At 40.4% G+C, this 21,459-nt stretch overlaps 1 protein-coding gene across 1 annotated transcript in view; it reads left to right on the top strand.

Moving 5' to 3' along the window:
* The first annotated feature begins 20,473 nt into the window (after positions 1-20,473).
* The window catches only part of LOC121314767 (ubiquitin-conjugating enzyme E2 E2-like), a 138,977-nt gene continuing 137,991 nt past the window's right edge, over positions 20,474-21,459 (top strand). The window contains exon 1 of the mRNA XM_041248415.1: positions 20,474-20,613. The gene's annotated coding sequence lies outside the window, so the exon portion shown is untranslated. The remainder of the gene's footprint in view (positions 20,614-21,459) is intronic.

Here is a 21,459-nt window from a genome sequence, read left to right as displayed (position 1 = left end):
ACAAGCAACTGTGTCTAAGGTGATGTTGGCTTGGAACTCAGAGGAAAGACATAATCAGCAAAGGGCAACAGTGGGCGGAAACGCATACTACAGGATCATGATATCTGTGCAATAATTTGAAGTACAAGACAAAACAGGTGAGCAACTGCAGATCAATTGACCACAAATTTTAACTGGGGCACGAACCAGTTTCATCAAAAACAGTCCGCCGAGAACTCCACAAAGTGGGATACCATAGTCGGTCATCAATGCACAAATCACTCATCACATCTGGCAATGCATGTTTGCGAATCCAGTGGTGCAAAGAACTATTTTGAGGTTATTAAGCATTTTATTCTCACACTGATACACCTTCTCAAATGCTATTCAAAGTTATGAATTAATGTACTGGAAAATATTCTAGAAGTGTAAAGCCATTTTCAACCATGTCAATTTATTAAAGGGGGAGACTTTAAATAATTTATTGAAATTTAGTATTCAAAACCGCTTGTACCTCTTATTAGATTTACATGTTAGAAAACCCTCATTGTTGTACTACTAGGCACCAAATGCCCTCCCAACCCCCCTACTCAAAAACATTTGCAAAGGATTGCAAGGAGACACAGTTTAGCATGGAAAACACTGTGGCAAGTGGCAGGAAAAGTATTACATAGAGATGTATTTGGCAAGGTACAGTTTTTTGGCATTGCAATTGGGTGGCAAATTGGAAGCTAATGTTTCATATTGATTTGTACAAGAGGTGCTAGCTCTTTGCTTTTCAGCACTTCTACAAGGCTCATTCTTTTGAATCTGATTATAGTAATCAAATAACTTCTCCAGGCGTAACTAATATATCAGAGGTAGAACCAAATGTAATAAAGAGCTGGCTGTGACAAAGCCAAATCTACACTGTTTGGCCACTTTATTAGGACCTCTCTACCCAATTGGATTTGGAATCAACCAGGAGTGGGACTTGTTCTCCTGTTATACTCTGGGTCACTTGATTTCTCTGGAAGGCCGAAACAAATGCTGTCATTTATTTAAACGTCGTTGTGGATGAAGTCCACCCACTTGTGCAAATGGGTTAAGCATAATGACAATGGCCCAAGATGTTACCGGCAGTAATTAGAGACTCAGAAACAGAAGCTGCAGCGAAGCATTGTTGTGCACATTTAATACACAATCACAAATAAAACAGAAACAAACAAAACATGGCACGAAGGCTGAAATAAAAGGTTTAAACAAAATACACAAACGTAGGCTGGGCATTTGCCTTCACTACAACATTTACACACACACACACACACACACACACACCAGTTTCACACACCTAACTCCCTTTCCCAAAGGCTCTCTCCTTGCTTTTAAACATGTGGCCATTCCCCATTTAGCAGTCAGTTACTTAGCTGGGGAAAGGCCACACAGGTGATTGTTGGCAGGGACAGAATTAACCTCATCCCTGCCAACCGTACATTCCTACACACATTATTTACATAAGCAGGGCTGCCACACATGGCCACCACAATCCCTGGATCTCAATCAAACTGAGCATATTTGAGATGAACTTGAATGACCTATGTGTGCAAATTGTGTGACATATTAATGTCTGAATGGATTAACATGTCTAGTGTATGTACTCTCTATATGAGAGACTTTTGTTGAGTGGTGAGGAACAGAAAAATGGAGGACATGCAGTTGTAGCATGAATAAAAAATATCTTAGTGTCTTTCCATCAAAAAATGGTCACATCATGGCCTCTGTACCATTCAGTCATGCTCTCAACTGAGTAGAGGGAATAAAAGAACCAGAAAAATGTGGAATCTGATGATTACTCTTATTTTAACTATTTTGCCATCCTAAGAAAATAAAGACCCTCCAGTCAGCAGTGCACTCTTTCAGTGTCCCTTACTGAGCAACACAACACAGCTGGTCTAGGAAGGGCAGGGAACACTTCACCACACATCATAGCATGACAGCAGAGTTCCATAGAAGTGGTATCCAGAGGAGAGGGGAGTGCTGGCTCGCAGAGCGCCCTGGTTACACAGACACAGACAAAAAAGTATTGTGTGACATGTTCATTTAGGGATTTTAATAGGACATTAAGTCTAAGTGTTGCAAGTCATAAAGCTTCCATTTTCTGTGTCTGTTAACTAGCTTTAGCGTTCATGCTAGCTGTTTTATAGAAGTAAAATAAACACAAAAATATACCAACTCAATAGCTTACAATGGACTGGCATGACAATTTAGTTTTCTTCGAAATGTACATGAAAACACTTTTTAAACATTAACAGTCCACAATACTTTACTTGTTGTCATAACATGTATGGTACCTAGCACTAAAAGGTGATGGATTAATAGCACTGGTAACTGAAGCACTCTCTAATTATAGCCAAAGTATCTGAAATGATTAAACCTGTCCTGACGTTAGTATATTCGGCAGCAAAAAGGAGATCTGTATTCTGCCCTCGTTTCCTTGAAAAGACCTCAATTGGGGTCTCATATATCTTACTGTACATGCACAATCTTCCACCACAATTACAGTAGAAGCCTTCTAATATCTGTTGTGTAGTAGCCTAAACTATTAAACCATGCTGCCATGGCAACCATAAAACAGAATTGAATTAATCATGTATCTTAATCATATCTAATTTAGAGATTTGTACCTCAGATATCACAATGGATCCACCCAAGTACATGACTTGCAAAAGGTGGCAGATCTGTGCTGTATGTTTCTGTCGTCTGTCAAATATAATAACACTTTTTGTAATAAAACGGAAGCACTATTTACAGTAAAGACAGAACTACAATTAATTTATTAATTAAAAGTAACAGGTACTTGTTATTAATTCTGTGTTGCACAATTATGGCATCATAGCAGGGGCTCTAAGTATTTTCTTAACTAAATCCCAATAAACAAGGTATAAATTTTCTTAACCATCCCTCTCAGTTACAGCAAAATAAAAAAGATAGTTGTGTTTTATATTAATAATTAATCCTCTCCAAATGGGTCCATTTGTATCAAGACACTGCATGTCAAATCACTGGACATTAAAATTATATATTTTAAAAAGTTATTGTAAGATACATAGTTTGAAGTTTGTGAAGGTGCAATTTTATCATATAATGATTGTGTACTAACAGCTGTCTAGTTGTTTGATGTGTAAAATTAATGTTATGTGACTTTTGCAATGCATCTATCTATCAGCCTTTGGAATATCCTATATTAGAAAACATGATGGAATTAGTACCTGCAATGTGTAGTTGAGCATTACCATGTATTGCCTTGTTCTATTTCTATTCAATACACTTAAAAGACTGATTATGGTTACAAAATAGGTCATACTGCTAGTGTGAAAAATGAAAAATGTTATTGACCTTGTGTAAATCAACATATTGCATGTTATGTCAAAACGCACATGTCATAATGCATGTTATTCTATGTTTTATTGGAGTGCAAATTGGGTCAAAACTAGAATAGCTAAACTTGTGGTGATTCTAAAATGACAGAGAGGAAACCACAAAAGCCACCTGCACCAGATTTAGCAGTAAACTGTGTGCCTTGTGATATTCTCACGAATGTTGCACAAGCCAAAAGCGCACTATTGGTTTCTGTCAGAATGCTTCTTTTGGGTTAGATCACAAGTTGGAATAGTATTATGTTTTATGTAGAAAATCAGAAATAATGTATAGATCATGTAGAACAATATTAATATAGCATAATAATACAATTTACACTATGATCACTTATGGTATCCTTCAAAATCTCTCCCTGCATGAATTGCTGGAAAGTGACCTACAGTGCATTGCTGCATTTGGTTTAAGACAGCATAACATTTCTGGCTATAAATAAATGGTTTGAGTCAGTAATCCCAAATCGAATCCAGTGACTGTATTACTCATGTCTTAGCAACAAACTGATATATTCCAGTGCCAGTCCAGTGCATCTATTTCTGAATTTATTTTATTCATAACATGTTAAATCATAAAGTGTTACTCATTTCCTAAGAAGAACACAACATAGATGCATGTTTAGGGCTTTTGTTTATTTTAGGTTCCTGGTTCTTTTAAACTTATCTTCTGATAGATTATTTATTTACTTATTTTAATTTGGGTGAATAAAAATCAGTATTTTGTATTTTGTAAGGAGCATGTTAAATTGAATTTATTTAATTGATCTGAACAGTGTCATATCTAAATACAACCATATGGTATACAATATAAACACCCCACAATTTATATTAGTCTCTTTAGTTTAAAATTGTCCATAATATCATTTTTATAACATTTATATCTGAACCATTTAAATAACAGTGGTATTTAGATTGCTGCTGTTAGACCAATTGATTTGACGCCTCTGTGTTTAAACCTGGCCTTACATTCCAAACCCTTTTATAAAATGTATCCAGAATGTAGCCGTGTACTGTAGGAGTGTAGTTACATTGCAAATACATTGTAATTATTATTATGTTTATTTGTTTTGTTTGAAAAAAAAGGATGCTGTTTGCTTAACCCCAAAGATATTCAACATGCATATATCCCACTAAACCTTAAAAATCAGGGTCATAATTTGAACCTAATAATATTTATGTGTTTACCTTTATCTGCTTGTTAAATTTAGACAGAAGGCTGTTTTAGTATCTTGCCTTTGAAATGTAAATGGTAATAATGAATATTCTCTTCATTGACAGATAACTATCTTGCCTTAATAAATTGCTTTACTAACAATTTTCAGATTGGAATATTTCCAGAAATGTATTTCAAAGGTTAGTTATTATTCTCTCAAGTACTGTTGGAGATATTTTTATTTAAATTCATACATTACTGTACCCTAAACTAAGACAAAGGTTTTACTTATCAATTTACTTATCTGTCAACCATATTTTTTTTAAGGTAAATCTATATAAAGGCTGTATTCTGTGCTGGAGCAAGTCGGGATGCTTTATGCCAGAAGAGTGGGTATATCTAGCATGGGAAATATTTTTGTTATCCCACTGGAGTACGTGGGATATGCTTACTGGCACTAGTTCCCAATGTGTCTTTGCTTACATTCCAATCTAGTGTGTGCCGTTGAAATTCAAGACAGAGCTGTGCTTCGGTAGTTCAAAAAATACTGCCACCTATACATGTTTTATAAACTTTAAAATGGGCATAGGTGCAGAAAGACGGGTCAATGTAAAACTAAAACATTCTTTTCAACACATGAGCCATTGCTTGTTCTCGAGACCATGGCTTTGTATCACAGCGCTTACAATTTATCCTCCTGTGTGCTGTTTTCGTAATAGCTACCGATACAGTGAAAGTTTTGATGGTCACTGAGATTGCCGCCGACACTAAAGGTAATGCCTTGTATTGTTAACTATATTGAGAGTTGAAAAACTAAATGAATTGTCACAAATGTGATTCTTCTATGGTCTTAACCGTAATGTTAAGGTAGGTGTGTGCGTGTGCCTTGGAATTAAGAACTGATTCATACCTGTCAACATTAAATTTAAAAAATAAGGAAGCTTTTGTATGCTGAAATATTAGTGGCCTGAACTTGAAGTGCATACCTGCATAAGACAAAGGCATACAACTATTCCACTTTATTGCTTGGCAGAATGATAGACTGTGATACAGTGCTCCTTCTAATTGCTTTTAAAAAGGAAAAAAAATATGATTTCCATTACATGAGAGTAGATGTTGAACCTCATGCTGATTTTAACTTGGTTCTCGCCAAGACAAGCACCATCTAAGATGTAGCTTTGCAGTAAACTAATGTGATCCATCTGCATCTTCAGTCATTTGTGTTGTTTTCCATTTGATGATGTAGATATCCAGATATCCTTCTGTCAGGTGTTGATTGCTGAAGTGTAATGCTGGCTCCAGGGATCAGCTCATTTTGCCTCCCCAGCTCATCAGCACACACAACGGCTGTGATGCTGGCTCCAGGGATCAACCCAGTGCAGTTTCCCCAGCGCATCAGCATGACAACAGTCTGGATTGAGCTAAGTAGGGTACATCTCTGGGGTCTTCAAGGGGGCACTTTCCATCCTCTGTGTTTCGTTGACTAGTCCACTACACCTCAAGAGGGCTCAACAGTGATTCTGGCATCCCAGCATCACCCCCCTCCATTCCCCACTCAACTCAGCTCAGCTTACTTACCTGTAAATCAGCTTTGCTTTCTTTCTATTGCGCTTGAGATCCCCATCCAGAATCTTTCCGTCTCAACCACAGCCAGTTGCTGCTCCTTTCTGCTGCTTCAGATAAGTTCTTCACCGTGTGACGCAACTCTTGGCCACTGAACCCGACGTCTCTGAGAAACCGAGTTGTAGAGTGTGCCAAAAATCCTCGACAACCCACCTCCACTGGGTAAACTCGGACTCTCCATCCGCTTCAGCACCCAGTTGAGCATATCGAAGTTTCTTTCTCTCATACGCCTCATCCACAGTATTTTCCCATGGCACTGTTAACTCTACCAAATGAACAAGGCGTGCTGATCCAGACCACAAGACAATGTCTGGTCGAAGGTTACTGGTGGCAATCTCAGTTGGAAAAATAAGCCGTTGATCAACATCTTCCAGTCTCTAGCAGCTTCCAGTTGTCCTGGGCGAGGCTTGGTTTTAACACCTTTTCTTGGTGGTTGCTCTCCTGTACGGAGAAATATTGTCTATTGTGTGTAATGCTGTGATGGACCTGGTGGCAACTTATCGGTCATGTTACGCTTGTCTTCCAATGCTAAGGCCAAACATCGCAGCACCTGGTCATGATGCCAAGTAAACTGTCATTGGCTAAGACCCATCTTACATCCTGTCAAAATGTGCCTTAATGTTGCAGGTGATGAACACAAAGGACATGCGGGATCCACACCGACCCAGAGGTTTATGTTCTGTGGTGATGGGAGAACATCATATGCTGATCTGACCATAGGTCTTGCCAGCCAATCTTGCATTGTTCCACTCTCCCATCTCATCCATTCTCCCTGCTTGGCCTGGGAAATGGCATTTACGCACCTGATCCTCTCCTCCTGCTTTTGCACCTAATTGACTACCGGCTTCCTCCATTGAGCTGGGGCTGCCTTGTGCCATGTAGGAGGAGCTGAGACCAAAACCTCCTTTTCCATGCAGAACTTGCCCCATAATTATTCTGATTCGAAGGGCAGCCTTAGCATCTTCCACAGCTTTCTTTGCAGTCCATTTTCTTCCAGTTTTCATCACAGGTGCTGACTCCCTTACGCATTTGTCACGTGAATTTACTAATGTCATTTCCAGTCAGACTTTGGCTCACTTAAACTCATCGGTTAGAGCAGAGATTGGTAGCTGCAGTATTCCTTTACCAGAGGAGGCAGCGTGGAACTCCCAACCATTTCCTGACGTATGAACTGATTAAAGCTTCCAGTTTCTCAACTGTTGTCAAGGAAACCTCGTACACAGTCAGTGGCCACAGCAGTCTTGGCAGTAGACCAAACTGAAAGCACCAGAGTTTTAGTTTGCCCGGTAAAGCGCTGCTGTCTATGCTCTTCAACCCTTCCACTGCTTGTTGTCTAACAACTCCCACACAAAATGTGTCTATTAGATCCCCGTCGTACCATCTCCCTAGACTTTTCACTGGCTTCTCGGACACTGTTGGTATTGCCTCACCATTAATGTAGGACCTTGTATCTACTACTTTACCTTTAATTATAGAGATGCGCCTTGATTTAGTGGGCTTGAATTGCATTAGTGCTCATTCAACGTTATTGGTTAATTTGCCCATTAACCGATCAATGCAGGCTACTGTTGTAGTCATTGTTGTCATGTCATCCATATTTGCTCGAATTGGTGGTAGTCACATTCCAGAAGTCAAGTGCTCTCCTCCCACTACCCATTTTGATCCCCTAATAATTACTTCCATTGCCATGGTAAAAGCCAGTGGAGAAATGGTACATCCTGCCATTATTCCAACTTCTAGGCATTGCCATGTAGTGCTGAATTCTGAAGTTGAAAAACTAAATTGCAAATCTCCAAAGTAGGCTTTCACTAAATTTGTTATTGTCATCAGTACACCGAAAAAATCAAATGCTGCCCAAAGAAGTTTATGTGGTACTGAACCATATGCATTAGCCAAATCCAGGAATGTCACATGGAGCTCCTTCCTTTCCTTTTTTGCTGTAAAACAGTTAAAGAAAAGAAAAAAAAAACATGCTGTGTGCCACTATTTGTTTAATGCAGCAGAAGTTAGTATGTAACTATGAAATGTTTACTTTACTGGGATAATGGAAGCTGGCAGCAGAGCAACCAGTGCTGTGCATTGCATGCTTTGTATAATTTATTTCCAGAATTGTTCTGAAATGACGCCCCTGCTGTACAGTTTTAAAAATATATAATAATGTTTTACACCTGAGGTTTAACTTTTAAATTATGATTAGGTTACTATTATACAGTTATTAACTGCTTCAGAGTTTCTACATAGTCAACAAATTAAAGAAAAAAATATGTCCCGGTTTTTTCACACTGGAAATCTTCTAACCACATGCCGACTTCTTGAGATAAACAATGTTGACGTAGCACAGTTCAGTTTGTATTGTAGTTTTTTGGCAAGGAGGCAGAAAACAGAGAAGACATGCGTGATTCTGTTCTTCAAATCCTTTTTACTTGCATACACACACACTCTGGTGGATGCTCTAATCCAAACCAGACACACGCTGCTGGACACTCTTGCGAGCACCCAAACCAGAGTCAACCGCTCTGTTACAGCACCACTGGACACTCTCTCCGCACCCAGTCCCGAGTCCACAGCTCGGTCAGCAACACAGGATTCAGTTACAGGATTCAAATACAGCAACCCACTTTCAGAACATCAGCAACGTAATAATTAGTGGCGCAACTCCTTTTATCATTTAGCTCCGCCCCTTTATGCTGAACTGGGTACCGGAACTTACACACATCCCATTGGTTCTCAGCTGCACACCAGGACCAATGAGCACAGACAAACAGCAACCAATCACAGGGGAGGCACTTGAGGCACCACATGCAGGCTAGGAATTACACATACAGACTCAGACAGAGTAGACAATCAAATGGCAGGAAATACAAAGGGGGGAGGGAACACAATACGACGGGAATTACAGTACAAAAACACTATTACATGGTTGCTACAGTATTAACAAGGTACCCTTTTTTCAATTATATTTATATACCGCTACGAATTGGAGTGGAAATGGCAAATGTAAGGTATGTTTTAATTGGATAATTTATTACACATATTATTTTTCTTTAAATTCAACTCACATTAATTGAGCTTCCTAAAATATCAGTTTTACATTATGTTATACAGTGTATCAACCGGCTGAGAAAACTTGACTGTATCCTTAAAAAATGAGTAATCAACTAGCACTGTCTTGATGTTCAATCTGAGAGTGCGCACACACATTTCCTTGTGCAGGGTCAGCATGTCTAGGTCATTGGGTTGGCAGTAACATAGTAAATAATGTGACCACAGCCTGGAGTGGAATAACTGACTATTATTGTATATCATATTCTTATATTGAAAGGAAGACAGTTTCCCTTTCTATATATAGCACCTAGTTTAGAATTACACTGAAAGTAACATGACCAGCATAGAGACAGATTCATCCAAAGAGGAAATTGGAATATATGGTAAAACCATAGTTAACTGCAAAATTACAGCTGTAGCAATTCTCTAAAGTCCAGTGACATTTCCTGATTAGTGGCAGCAGAATGGAGGTGGTCTCCTCACCTCTCCCCCCTTTTCTCTGTAGCTGGTGGCTCCCTTCTCTTAGGCTCCGGTCCCAGAATTTCCGGCAGCACAACTGTTGCAGGTGGAGGTGGTCTCCTCACCTCTCCCCCCTTCTCTATAGCTGGACACAACAAAGCCCTGGGTGATGACAAGTAGGAATCCCCAGGTGGTGGCGAACTGGCCTCCCCAGGCAATGGCAAACTGGCCTCCCTAGCCAATGGTGAACTGGCCTCCTGGGCAATGGTGAACTGACCTCCCCAGGAGAACTGGCCTCCCTGGGTGATGCAGACTTGGCAGCCCTAAGTGATGCAGACTTGGCAGCCCTAGGCGTTGCAGGCTCAGCAGCCCCAGGTAGTGCAGGACAGGACCGGAGTTGACCCTTGCGAGGCGACAGCAGGAGCTAACCCTCAGGAGGTAGCTTGAGCCCCTCTGGTGGTGGTGGCGGGAGCAACAGGTAGTCTACCTCTGGTGATGGAGTGGGAACAAAAGGTGGTGTCCCTTAGCAGTGGAGTCAGGAGTAACAGGTAGTCTCCCGCTAGCAGCGGAGGCGGCAGCAGCAGGTAGTCTCCCTCTATCACTGGGGAATGGTGTGGCTCTCCCTTTGTCGCTTGGGAATGGTGCGGCTCTCGCTCAGTCGCAGGGAACTAGTGCGGCTCTCCTTCGGTCACTGGGAACTGGTGCGACTCCCCTCTGGGCTCTGGCATGGACCTACTGGCTGTAGGCGTGGCTCCACCCAATGGGACTTGAGGACGATGAGGCCCCTCTCAGATCTGCACCCAGATAGCTAAGTACCATATCTGCGATGTCTGCGAGGGATGTTGGGTGGTGTTGCTGTTCTCAGGATTCCCATCGCTCCCCATCTCTGGCCCACAGCAGGTCGATCACCATCAGGATGGCCTCCATGATGTCCACCTTAGGGTTCAGCAGCCAGTCCATATCTCAATCGAGCTTGCACCGGCTTTGTCCCATTCTTCCAGGGACGGCCACTTCTCCCCTTATTCCTTCTCAGGATGGGCAGTCGTTCCTCTTCCTGGTTTCGGAGGGTGGTAGTCAGGTGACATTTTCCCAACCTCGCCAATGGCAAAACATCTCTCATCCTCTTTTAACCCTTAGCGGTCCATTTATTCAGCGTTTGTCAGGCGCGTCAGGACCAATTTATTTTCAGAGGCACTGTTTATATTACACGCTCTATTTAATTTTTCAGAGTAAAACAGGTTTAAAAGGCACTGAATCGCAAAAGGAAACTCAGTACTGCATCTCCATCCAAGCCCCACCCCTTGTTCATTGTATTTTTCACATACCTCTTTATAGACATGCATACTGATAAATCTTCTCTTGAACACTCGTTTTATCACCAAATTCCTCAATAATAATGAATTATTTTATTACTATAACATCTCAAAAAGCTCTGCAAATGTCTGTGATATTCTTTGAGCGCTGGAAGTAAAAGCCTTCTAAAAGTCTTCTTGACACCAAATATCACGGATAGCTTGCGTGGCAATGTCACAGACCCCGAAGTAGACAGGACACAGTATGCTGAGTGAATCACTGCAGAACAGATTTATTATTAATAAATGAACAAATTAACTGGCACAATGGCCAAAACAGACAGACAATCAGACAATGGAACACACAAGTATCATGCTGGTATAAATCCAGCAAGAATATCAATTGTAATTGTTATTTATATTTCACCTCCCAACTGTTATTCCGCCTCTGAACACACCAACTCTGAGTGAGAAATTTGTGCTCCTTAAATACAGCTGTCCTGTACTGGGACTTAATTGCTAATCATTCAATCTGGCCCCGGCACAGTTTGCACGTGAAGTAATAGTGACATCCCCGTGCCCACACACCAGTATACACTTTAACTCACCCATGCTACATAAGCCAAATTATACAAAATAAACCAAATACACCGAGGGGCGGAGGTTACCTTGTCACAAGGGTGTTTTGGTTTGTGGGCTGCTAAGGAGTTACGGCTCTTTTGCTAACACTTTACAAGCAAAATGGTAAAATAAAAAACACTTACAGGCCCAGTACTCTAATAAGTGGTAATAGCCAAGTCATTAAAATCAAATTAACAAAAGCATAACAATATTTTAACTCTTGTGTCAGGACGGTTGCCCTGCTCAGGTGGGAATCAGTGTTGGTATAATTTGTATGGGGAAATGGGTTTCTTTTTAGAGTTGATTTGTCTGATTAAATTTATTATTTACAGACGGGCACGCGGTTGCTGTCTGCTAGGCTTGGTTGAGGGGAAGGGCAGCAAGTGATTGGATGTGCTGGTCCTCAATCAGCAGGTGGGCGGGTCTTGACCGAGTATCCATCAGTTTAAAAACATCCGGTGGAAATCACTCTGGGAGACTGCAATGCCATGCTTCGGATGGGGAGCTGCGTATACTCGGGAGGAGAGCGTACGCTCTGCCAGAACGACAATGCTCAGCCAAGGCCGTGTGAAGCAGCAGGAGTCGTCATATGCATACCGGCTCATCAGTAGGTTAGTTTAGGGGATAGTGATCCCAAGTAATGTACAGCTAGGGTTATGTAGTGTTGCAGGTTCCTGGAGCGGGGTGCCTCGTTTATAAGGCTAGCGCCCGCACTGTGTGACACCTTTTATTTGTAGTTTTTGTACTGTGTTTTATTTTTCCTTTTGTACAGCTTGCTGTATGTGTCCTCTGTGCGTGTAGTAGCGCCACATAACCCTTTTGTTTATTTACTTTTGTATTAATAAATCCTGCACGCCTGTGCTGACGTTTCAAATCCACCTCCCATGTCTCTCTGTATTGCCTAAGCAGTGGTTACCCACGAACCCTGTCATATGCTTTATTTCATTGTTGATCTTTTTCACAATTAAATTAACTTTGATTATCCTGCCACAATTGTACAAGTTCATGAAATAATTCTAATCTTTCAGTTTTGTGATCATTTATAATACCTTTCTTTCACTTGGATAGAACAAATATGTATAAAGTACTAATATAAGTCCCTGGATGATATTGTGTGAATATGATTTATTGAAACTGAGTCATTATTAAGTACTTTGACAAATTGGTAAATAGAAAGCTAATTTGAAAGCCAGAGCTATTTTTTTCTGCTACTGTTGTGAGGGGGATTGATTGTACCTCCTTTTTTTAATTACTGGTACTCTAATATAAAATAAAGCTCCTTGATGCTTTGGATTATGGAACAATAATTTAATGCAGAAGGCTGAATATCAAAATCAGTTCTTATTTCCTCACTGTCTTTAATCTGTAGATCCATAGGAACATGATAACGTAAAACACTCGCAGTATCCTTCACACCAAAAACAAAACAGTAAAATATTGTCAAATCTTTATCTTACCCCTTAGTCTTACTGTAGCTGTGCTGTAGCAAACTAATGTACAGTATGATTCCATTAGTACACATATTATTCTTTACATTTTTGTCTACCAACAGTTTGTTGTTCTAGAAATCCCAGGGCTGAAATGTGTTGATTCAATTGTCAGAATGACCTGAACAAGGCAGACTCATTCGCACTACTACATATTTACATATTTCAGAACCAGGTAGTGAAGTTAATTGGCAATTACAGATTTATTAACCGGTGGTGAAAATACAGTCTAGAAAACAACATATGACTTATGCAAATGAAAGGTACGACCTGTGCAACGCTCTCCTACTTCTTGGGTTAGCCCTCGTAGGAGATAATACAATGGAGGCTCCGGCAGGAGAAGTGGAATACCCCAGAGATAGAACTGATAGGGATTGAGAAAAAGAAAGAAAGAAGGCTGCCTGTTTCTGACATAGCAGGAGAAGGCAGCAGAGACAGAGAGCCAGCAGAAGAGACAGAGAGCCGGCAGCACAGAGAGCCAGCAGCAGAGACAGAGAGCCAGCAGAAGAGACAGAGAGCCGGCAGCAGAGACAGAGAGCTGGCAGCAAAGACAGAGAGCCAGCAGCTGAGACAGAGACCCAGCAGCAGAGACAAAGAGCCGGCAGCAGAGACAGAGAGCTGGCAGCACAGACAGAGAGCCAGCAGCAGAGACATAGAGCCGGCAGCAGAGACAGAGAGCCAGCAGCTGAGACAGAGAGCCAGCAGCAGAGACAAAGATCCAGCAGCAGAGACAGAGCTGGCAGCACAGAAAGCCAGCAGCAGAGACAGAGCCGGCAGCAGAGACAGAGAGCCGGCAGCAGAGACAGAGAGCTGGCAGCAGAGTTAGAGAGCCAGCAGCAGAGACAGGATAGTAGTTTCTACATACCCTATACTGGTGACGTCACTATATATATATATATATATATATATATATATATATATATATATATATATATATATATATATATATATATATATATATAGTTTAGCTCAGTGCTCGAGCTCAGTGGGAGGTATATTATTAAGAGCTCGTGCCTCGCAGGTTAGCGTCCAAGAAAGACCTGCTTAAAAGCCTGCTTAAAAGCTGCACTTTTACTGCATTGTTTTATTTACTGTTTTGTTTTCTGTTTTGATTTCCCCTTTTCATTATTTCCCTTTCCAACACATACAGTACCTCAGGGGAATACCATTGTTGCCTGAAGGTAGCAAATCAATAAACAAATCTTGTGTGCCTGCACGGCGTCTCAAAGACAATCTCTGACTCCCGTGTTATAAGTGAATCATCCTCACACCCTCTCACATCACCCTACACTTAATATAAGATAATTAAAGAAAACATTTTAAAGACAAGCATTTAATGAACATTAGCCACCAATTAATATTACAAAGACAAGCATACACAATTTCTGATATTTAAAAAAAACAATCTTAAAAAAAAAAAGCAATTTCAAGCAATTGTTCATTACAAAAGTACTAGCACCTTTACATTAGAGGTCTGTAAAAATTGAATAGAACTATAATCATTGATTGAAAACCATTGTACAGTAACTAAGCTGCATTATAAAGCCAATAGCCAGAAAAAGAGGTCATTATTTCCAACAACTGTTGAAGAAGAATGTTTTGGCAACACAGCAGATGGTCGAAACAAATGATTTGGATTTTACAACAAAGGAAATGGCTACAGAAAAGTATCAAAGAAATATTGAATACCAAAATCCACAATCAGAGCAATAATCAAGAAGTACCACAGAACACATTCAACTGAAAGGCTTGAAAGACGTGCATGTCTAAAGAAAATTATGGGTACAGCCGGTAGGAGAATTGTCAAAGCAACTAAAAAACATCCAAAATTAACAACCAAGGACTTAAAGAAAGATTTAGAAGCATCAGGCATAATGGTGCATGAAATAACTGTATTCCCTCTTTTCACTTGCTGAACCTAAGCAACAAATGTTGTCAGACTAATCAACCCAGGAGGCGAGGCACAGCATGGGTAATCTCCACCCATCCTCAGCTGATTAGTCTCCCTTACCCTAGAGAGAACAAAGGCCAATGCAGTTCTCCCTGTGGGCCCCTAGCCAAGATCAGCAGCCCAGCATTAGTTCTTTAGATTGCGACACTGGGGACCTGCTATAACGTCTAATTATTAGTAACATATTAATTATGAACAATAAGCAACATGCAACTTTTGTACGCATTTTTAGAAAGGTTACACACACAAAGAAAGCTAATAATACAGTACAATAATAACACAATGCGCTGCCCAAGAGTAAATGAGCAGTGACACACAGCAAACTTCTGTGCAGACATAACAAAAAAAACCCAATGAAAAGGTAAAGCCAGATGATTGACACCTGACGTGATTTATGGATTTACCTGTGCTTGCCACAAAATATTTATTTTTAAAATAAATCTGTTGTAAAGTTACTGTTTATAAAGAACTGTAATAAAATACATATTGCTGTATCAAATTAATGTAGAAATACATACTTGGCTAATAGTTTAATAGGTTAAAAGTTTTTTTTTTTCCATTAGAAAAGTCAGAGAGAAAGAATTTAGAGAGATACATAAAACAGATAAGTAATGACATGTCAAATTCACCTAACAAGCTGTTTTAATGTGGGTCATTTGAATAGAACAGATCATTGACACAAAGGCTTGGCCATAAATAAACCCTGTTGTTTTGCAAAATGATAGCTTACATCACATGCAAAAGTACATTTTAGCCACTCCGAGTTAAAAAAGCACAATTTCAGAATTCTAAGCAAACAAAATCTTGCCAAAGTATCCTTCTGTATTTGTAGATGATTTATCAGCTGCAGCTGTGTGAAGTGTTTAATCTGCCTACCCTTAACATCTTGGAGGTGAAAGCAGGAACAGTATACTGGTGTGTCTTTTGATATGCATCAGATGCCTTTACAATTAGCTACGGCAGCAGGGAAAGCTACCAAACTGGCTTTGGTAAGATGTTGAAGCAAAACATTTTGCTCTGGGCTAGTGTCCTACATTTCAAACCTTAAAAAAAGGTAAACTTAAACTGTCCAAGGCTACCAGTAAATAAATAAGGCTGAGGTTGTGGTGTACAAATGCACTGACAACAAAATTCACAGCCAGGTTATGGGTTTGTGTCTTGCAATGACTAATTGTTATGCTGATCTGTAGCTGACAGCTGTATAGGCTCTTGCAATGAAATATGTAGGTAATCTCAGTCAAACCCCTAGTAAGCATTTTACAATGGAACCTGCTTCTCAGTATAGAAAAATACTGATACTAGTGTTCTCAGTTTAGTTGGTAAGACATGGAAGATAGCCATCATTTTAAGTAATTATCTGGGAGAGCACAACAATGATTAAACCAAGAGTAGTTCAATTTTGAAAATGTTCATGTAAATTAGCTTTTATGTTTAATGTTTAAATATATTCTTGCTAGAACTAAATTATTGTGTTAACTCATCTATAAACTTTTTTTCTTTCTCGGTACATAGTAAGCGCTATGCTGAAAGAATAATGAAAAAAAAATCAGTAAACCAACATAGCATTGGTTCACGAAAAAAGAAAGCCATATCACATAAAAAATGCATAAGCAGTGATTTATTACCAGTTATTTTAACACCAAATGATTGTATGAATTATTGAAAATTATTTAGCAGTTGTTGTCTTCTACTAGAATGAACAGTTAAGGAGTCACAGTTTGTTTACTTGTAGCAAGCAAGAATTCATTTAGATTTTGGAATTATTAGTTAGACCAGGGGTGGGCAATTCCAGTCCCTCCTGGTTTTTGCTCCAACTGTACCCTAAATTAAGGCTCAATTGGTGCAATTAAAATTATATAGAATTTGTTGAAGCAAATATCTGGACTGGCATACCTCTTCTTTACTACATTAAAATTGGAATACATTGCATTCGATTTTATATTCGGAAGGCCTTTTCAAGAAACAGTCAAAACATAATCTAGTCCACCAAATATTATTTTTAAAATATGATTTAGGTAACTAATATCCTTTTTCATAGCCCTTGATTAACTCAAATCTTAAAACCCCAAAGCTATTATTTTCAAAAGGAAGCCTGGTGAAAATTATATTATTGAGCATTTTGAAGCACAAACCCTTTGTTTAATGATTGAAGTCTGGTTTATAAAAGCAATTTATAACTTGTTTTGTCATGTTTATACAAGAAAGTCCACAAAAATATGCTTTTAGTTAGGCCCTGCTTATATTTAGACACCTCACCAAAAGCATTCAATAATTCTGTGCTGTTATACTCCTCCTTTTGTATTTGCTAGTTCTTGAGAACAACTGTATTATTTTTCAGAGTTTTTTCACACTGGATATATCTCTTAGAAAACACTCATTTTAAATTACTTCTGGTGCCTGTATGGCACTACAGGCCTACCATTAAGCTCCTAATGCTTTTCATAACTCAGGTGTGAGCTTGAAAAGCTGTCAGAAGAAGCTCCCAGAGCTCATATTGGCAACATGTCTGATTGCAGCCAGTGCCATTGTCCATCATCTTTTGTCAGCAACAGATTCTCAAATAATTGCAATTGCTAAGATTGTTTCTGACCTAGAAAGTTTTGATTAATTCATCCATGTGAACATTTAGCAGAAATCTTTTAAATGAAGTCATTCAATTTTTTAACATGTGCTGTTAGTTACACCTGGATGTCGTAAAGATGGCAAGGCCAGAACTGAAGCATAGTGTACTTTAACATTTTTACTGCATCTGGGCAAACCACTTCACGCGTGCAAAGCAATGGCGTAATAGCTCTTCTTGCTGCCCCATGGTGGTGTATGTCAACCATCAGGGTGGCCTACGTTACCCAGGGTTGCATCTCATAGCTTTCAAGCTACTGATATGGGCTCAAAGGAATCTGCTGTCTGCTGTCTCTACGGGCGACGCACATTCCCGACCCAGTAAATTGGGCAGCGGACCTCCTTTCCAGGAGCACCCGCATCCGTCGGAGTAGCGACTACACCCTCAGGTGGTGGAGCGCATTTGGGAACGGGGGTAGGTCGATCTCTGCACTTTGGCAGAGACAATGCATTGCCCCTGTGGTACTCCCTCCACCACTTAGGCGGTCCACTCAGCATAGACGCTCTAACACATGAATGGCACAAAGCGATTTTATACGCTTTACCACCCATACCGCTGCTCCTGGCTTTTCTCGAAAAAGTCTGGTGGAGAAAGTGTCATTTCTCCTATTAGCTCCCAAGTAGCCCGTCCAGCTGTGGACGGCCAGTCCTGGGATATTCCACTTTGTTTGGATCTCCTCAGTCAGGTAAAAGACTCTCTTTGGCACCCGGAACCAGGCAGGATCCAATTATGAGTCTGGCCCCTGAAAGGGGCCACTGGCTAGCCCTAGGGCTATCTAACGTGATTGTGGAAATGATGCAGAGTGCTAGGGTAGACTCCTCTAGGTCATTGTATACCTGCAAGTGGAAGTATTTTCAAACTTGGTGTCTGGCTGGCAACCATGACCCCATTACTTGCCCTATGCCAGTCATTTTGCAGTTTCTACAAGAACTGCTCAATGCTGGAAGATTGCCTTCCACCTTGAAGGTATATTTAATAGCTATCTCTGGTTGCCATGTCCCTGTAGGTTCTATGTCTCTGGGTGCGCATTTTTTGGCTACCCGTTTCTTTAAAGGTGCACGGTGATTATGCCCTCCTAGGAGGATTGTTCTCCCCAAATGGAGCCTTAATGTTGTACTAGAGGCTCTCACGAAGGCCCCGTTTGAGCCCTTACAATCCAGAGCTGAAGTATCTGTCTATTAAGACAGCCTTCCTCGTGACTATCACCTCGGCTAAGCAGATCAGTGAGCTGCAGGCGCTGTCTGTACACAGCTCCTGGGAAGATGGCAGTAGGGTGTCGCTGCGCACCAACCCTGCTTTCCTCCCCAAGGTGATTACAGCCTTCCACGTCAACCAATCTGTGGAACTGGAGTCTTTTCACCCCCTCCGTTTGCTTCTACGGAGGATGAACGATTAAATTTCCTCTGCCCAGTACGGGCAATGAGATGTTACGTGCATAGGACAAGAGCTCTGCATCAGTCTGACCAGCTCTTTGTCTGTCACGGGACACGGACCCTAGGACGGCCCCTCTCTAAGCAGCATCTGTCTTACTGGATTATAGACACAGTCTCAACTGCGTATGATGGTGCTGGCTAGCCCCCTCCAGGTAGGGCTGGCTACATCTTGGGCCCTTTTTAAGGACGCCTCGATGTCTGATATTTGTACTGCAGCTAGCTGGGCTACGCTGCATACTTTCATCAGGTTCTACCTTACCAACGTGGTAGACCCTGCATTGCTTTCTGTAGGCACAAGGGTCCTTGAGGGTGTAAGTTCACACAGCTAACCCCTGGGTTAGACAGTGTTGTGCATCCCTCAGTTGCTTCCATTCCTTCTCCCTTACGACGGCTTTTGTGTAGGTTATCCCATACTTGTTTGGTGGTGCTCGTCTTCGAATTGAAAGGGAACAGTAGGTTACCTACCGTAACCCTGTTTCCCTGCAAGAGAAGACGACCACTGCCCGGGATGTCGCTTTAGTCGCCCTCACAGGTTTGATGGAAAAGGAGGAGGATCTTCCTGTGAGTGACGGTTTTATTCCCTTGGTTGGCGGGACCGAGTGCGTCATCACAGGAAGGGGCCTTTCGGCAGCTCTAATATAGAGAGCTCAGTGATACCTACCCAAAGGGCAAGAATATCCCATACCTATCTGGTGGTGGTTGTCTTCTCTTTCAGGGAACCAGGGTTAGGGTAGGTAACCTAGAATATGATCTTGAAGAAAGTTTAACTTTTATACATGAAATGCTGCTATATGTTACACAGTTGATCGAATGTGTCAACTATGTATATATATATATATATATATATATATATATCTATATAATATATATATATATATATATATATATATATATCACTGTCTCTCTTTTTCATTTGATTGAAAAGCACCCGCAGTGGGGATGCGTGTTGTGATCATCATATTGGCTGATAGGGCTTTGCACACTTGGTTATTAGAAATGGAAGCAAACATAAATAGTAAACATTAATTTAATCTTATTCCTCATTCTTTTAAACACATCTTCATTATAACAACATAACTGCATGTTTTATTGGTTGTGGTTAAAAAAACAAGTACATATTGCTTAGCAAAAGTTTGCGATGAGTTGGTATGTTGTGACTCGGAAATCCCCGTTTTCGCACCTTGCTGACATGGGAAATCCCTGTCAACACACTGTCACACACTCAGGTAGCCGCTCCATGTATAGATACGACGTGTTCTTCAGTTCATTTTTTGAAGATAATGTTTTACGTATTCTCAGTATTTTCTGTACTTCTCATCACCGCCACTCGCATGGCGGAATGCGGAGCGCGCTGCGCGCACCCTATTCATGTCTCCGGAGCGCGCATGGAGGCGGTCCGGTTGCTTCTGTTTCTCTTGGCTGTTTCTGCCAGTGTATGCGTTCCAGTACCGAAAGAGAGTGTGCGATACGGGGATACTTAACATCGGGGTTAACAACACCGATTTTTAGCACGGACAACCACTTACCCCGAAACTGACAGGTAAATTCAACAGCTTTGCTTCGTGGCTTCGCTTTAAAACTGACAAAAAGTAAGGAAATGTCCCGTGAAAGTGACAGTTTTGTTTATTGGAGGGGGGTGGGTGGGGGGAATGTGTTTAGTGTCTTTGTGCTGAAGCAGCTCTCCTTGTGGTCACTGGAGAAACCTTGCCTATTTCACACATTTCCAAGCAGCTCTTTTTGGTGCTGATTTACAAACAATTCGTTATTTAGAGTTCACGTTTCCGAAAAGACTGATCATCTTGTAAAAGAATAAAGGCACAGAAGGTTCACTGAATTTTTCCAAGGGGATGTAAGGCCTCTTAAGGCATCATTATTGACTAGTATCGCACTAACTAGAGCTGATTTTATGCATTTAAATATTGCTTCTCGGGGTATGACAGGTCTGCAAGAAAAAATACATTACTTTAGTCAACAAAGGGACAGAATGCTTTGAGTTTCATATTTTTGTTTAAAGACCAGACGTTGACAGACGTTGTGGCCAAAGGAAAAATGCACCTTCCTATTATTAAATATTATTGATATCAGTTTTGTATGAATTACACAATAATTGTCATGTTTGATTATTATTTCATACTACAAAAATGCAATTAACCAGTATTACCATTGCTAAGTTTAATATGCTTGACTTTGTACTAAGGTTACATTGTAACATGTGTCAGTTTATAATTGTAACATTTTCTTCGAAGTTGTATTAGCCAAGACTTGATTGCTTTAGCGCGAAAATGCATTCGCAATACGAAAGTTGAGGTATTTTATTTAGAAAGTACTATAAAAACATGATTGAATAAGCATTATGTAAATCAATTTATTTTTGCGTGAGGAATAA

This window comes from Polyodon spathula, chromosome 4, assembly GCF_017654505.1.
Source record: "Polyodon spathula isolate WHYD16114869_AA chromosome 4, ASM1765450v1, whole genome shotgun sequence".
NCBI classification, from domain to species: domain Eukaryota; kingdom Metazoa; phylum Chordata; class Actinopteri; order Acipenseriformes; family Polyodontidae; genus Polyodon; species Polyodon spathula.
This window is presented reverse-complemented; position numbering and strand designations above follow the sequence as displayed.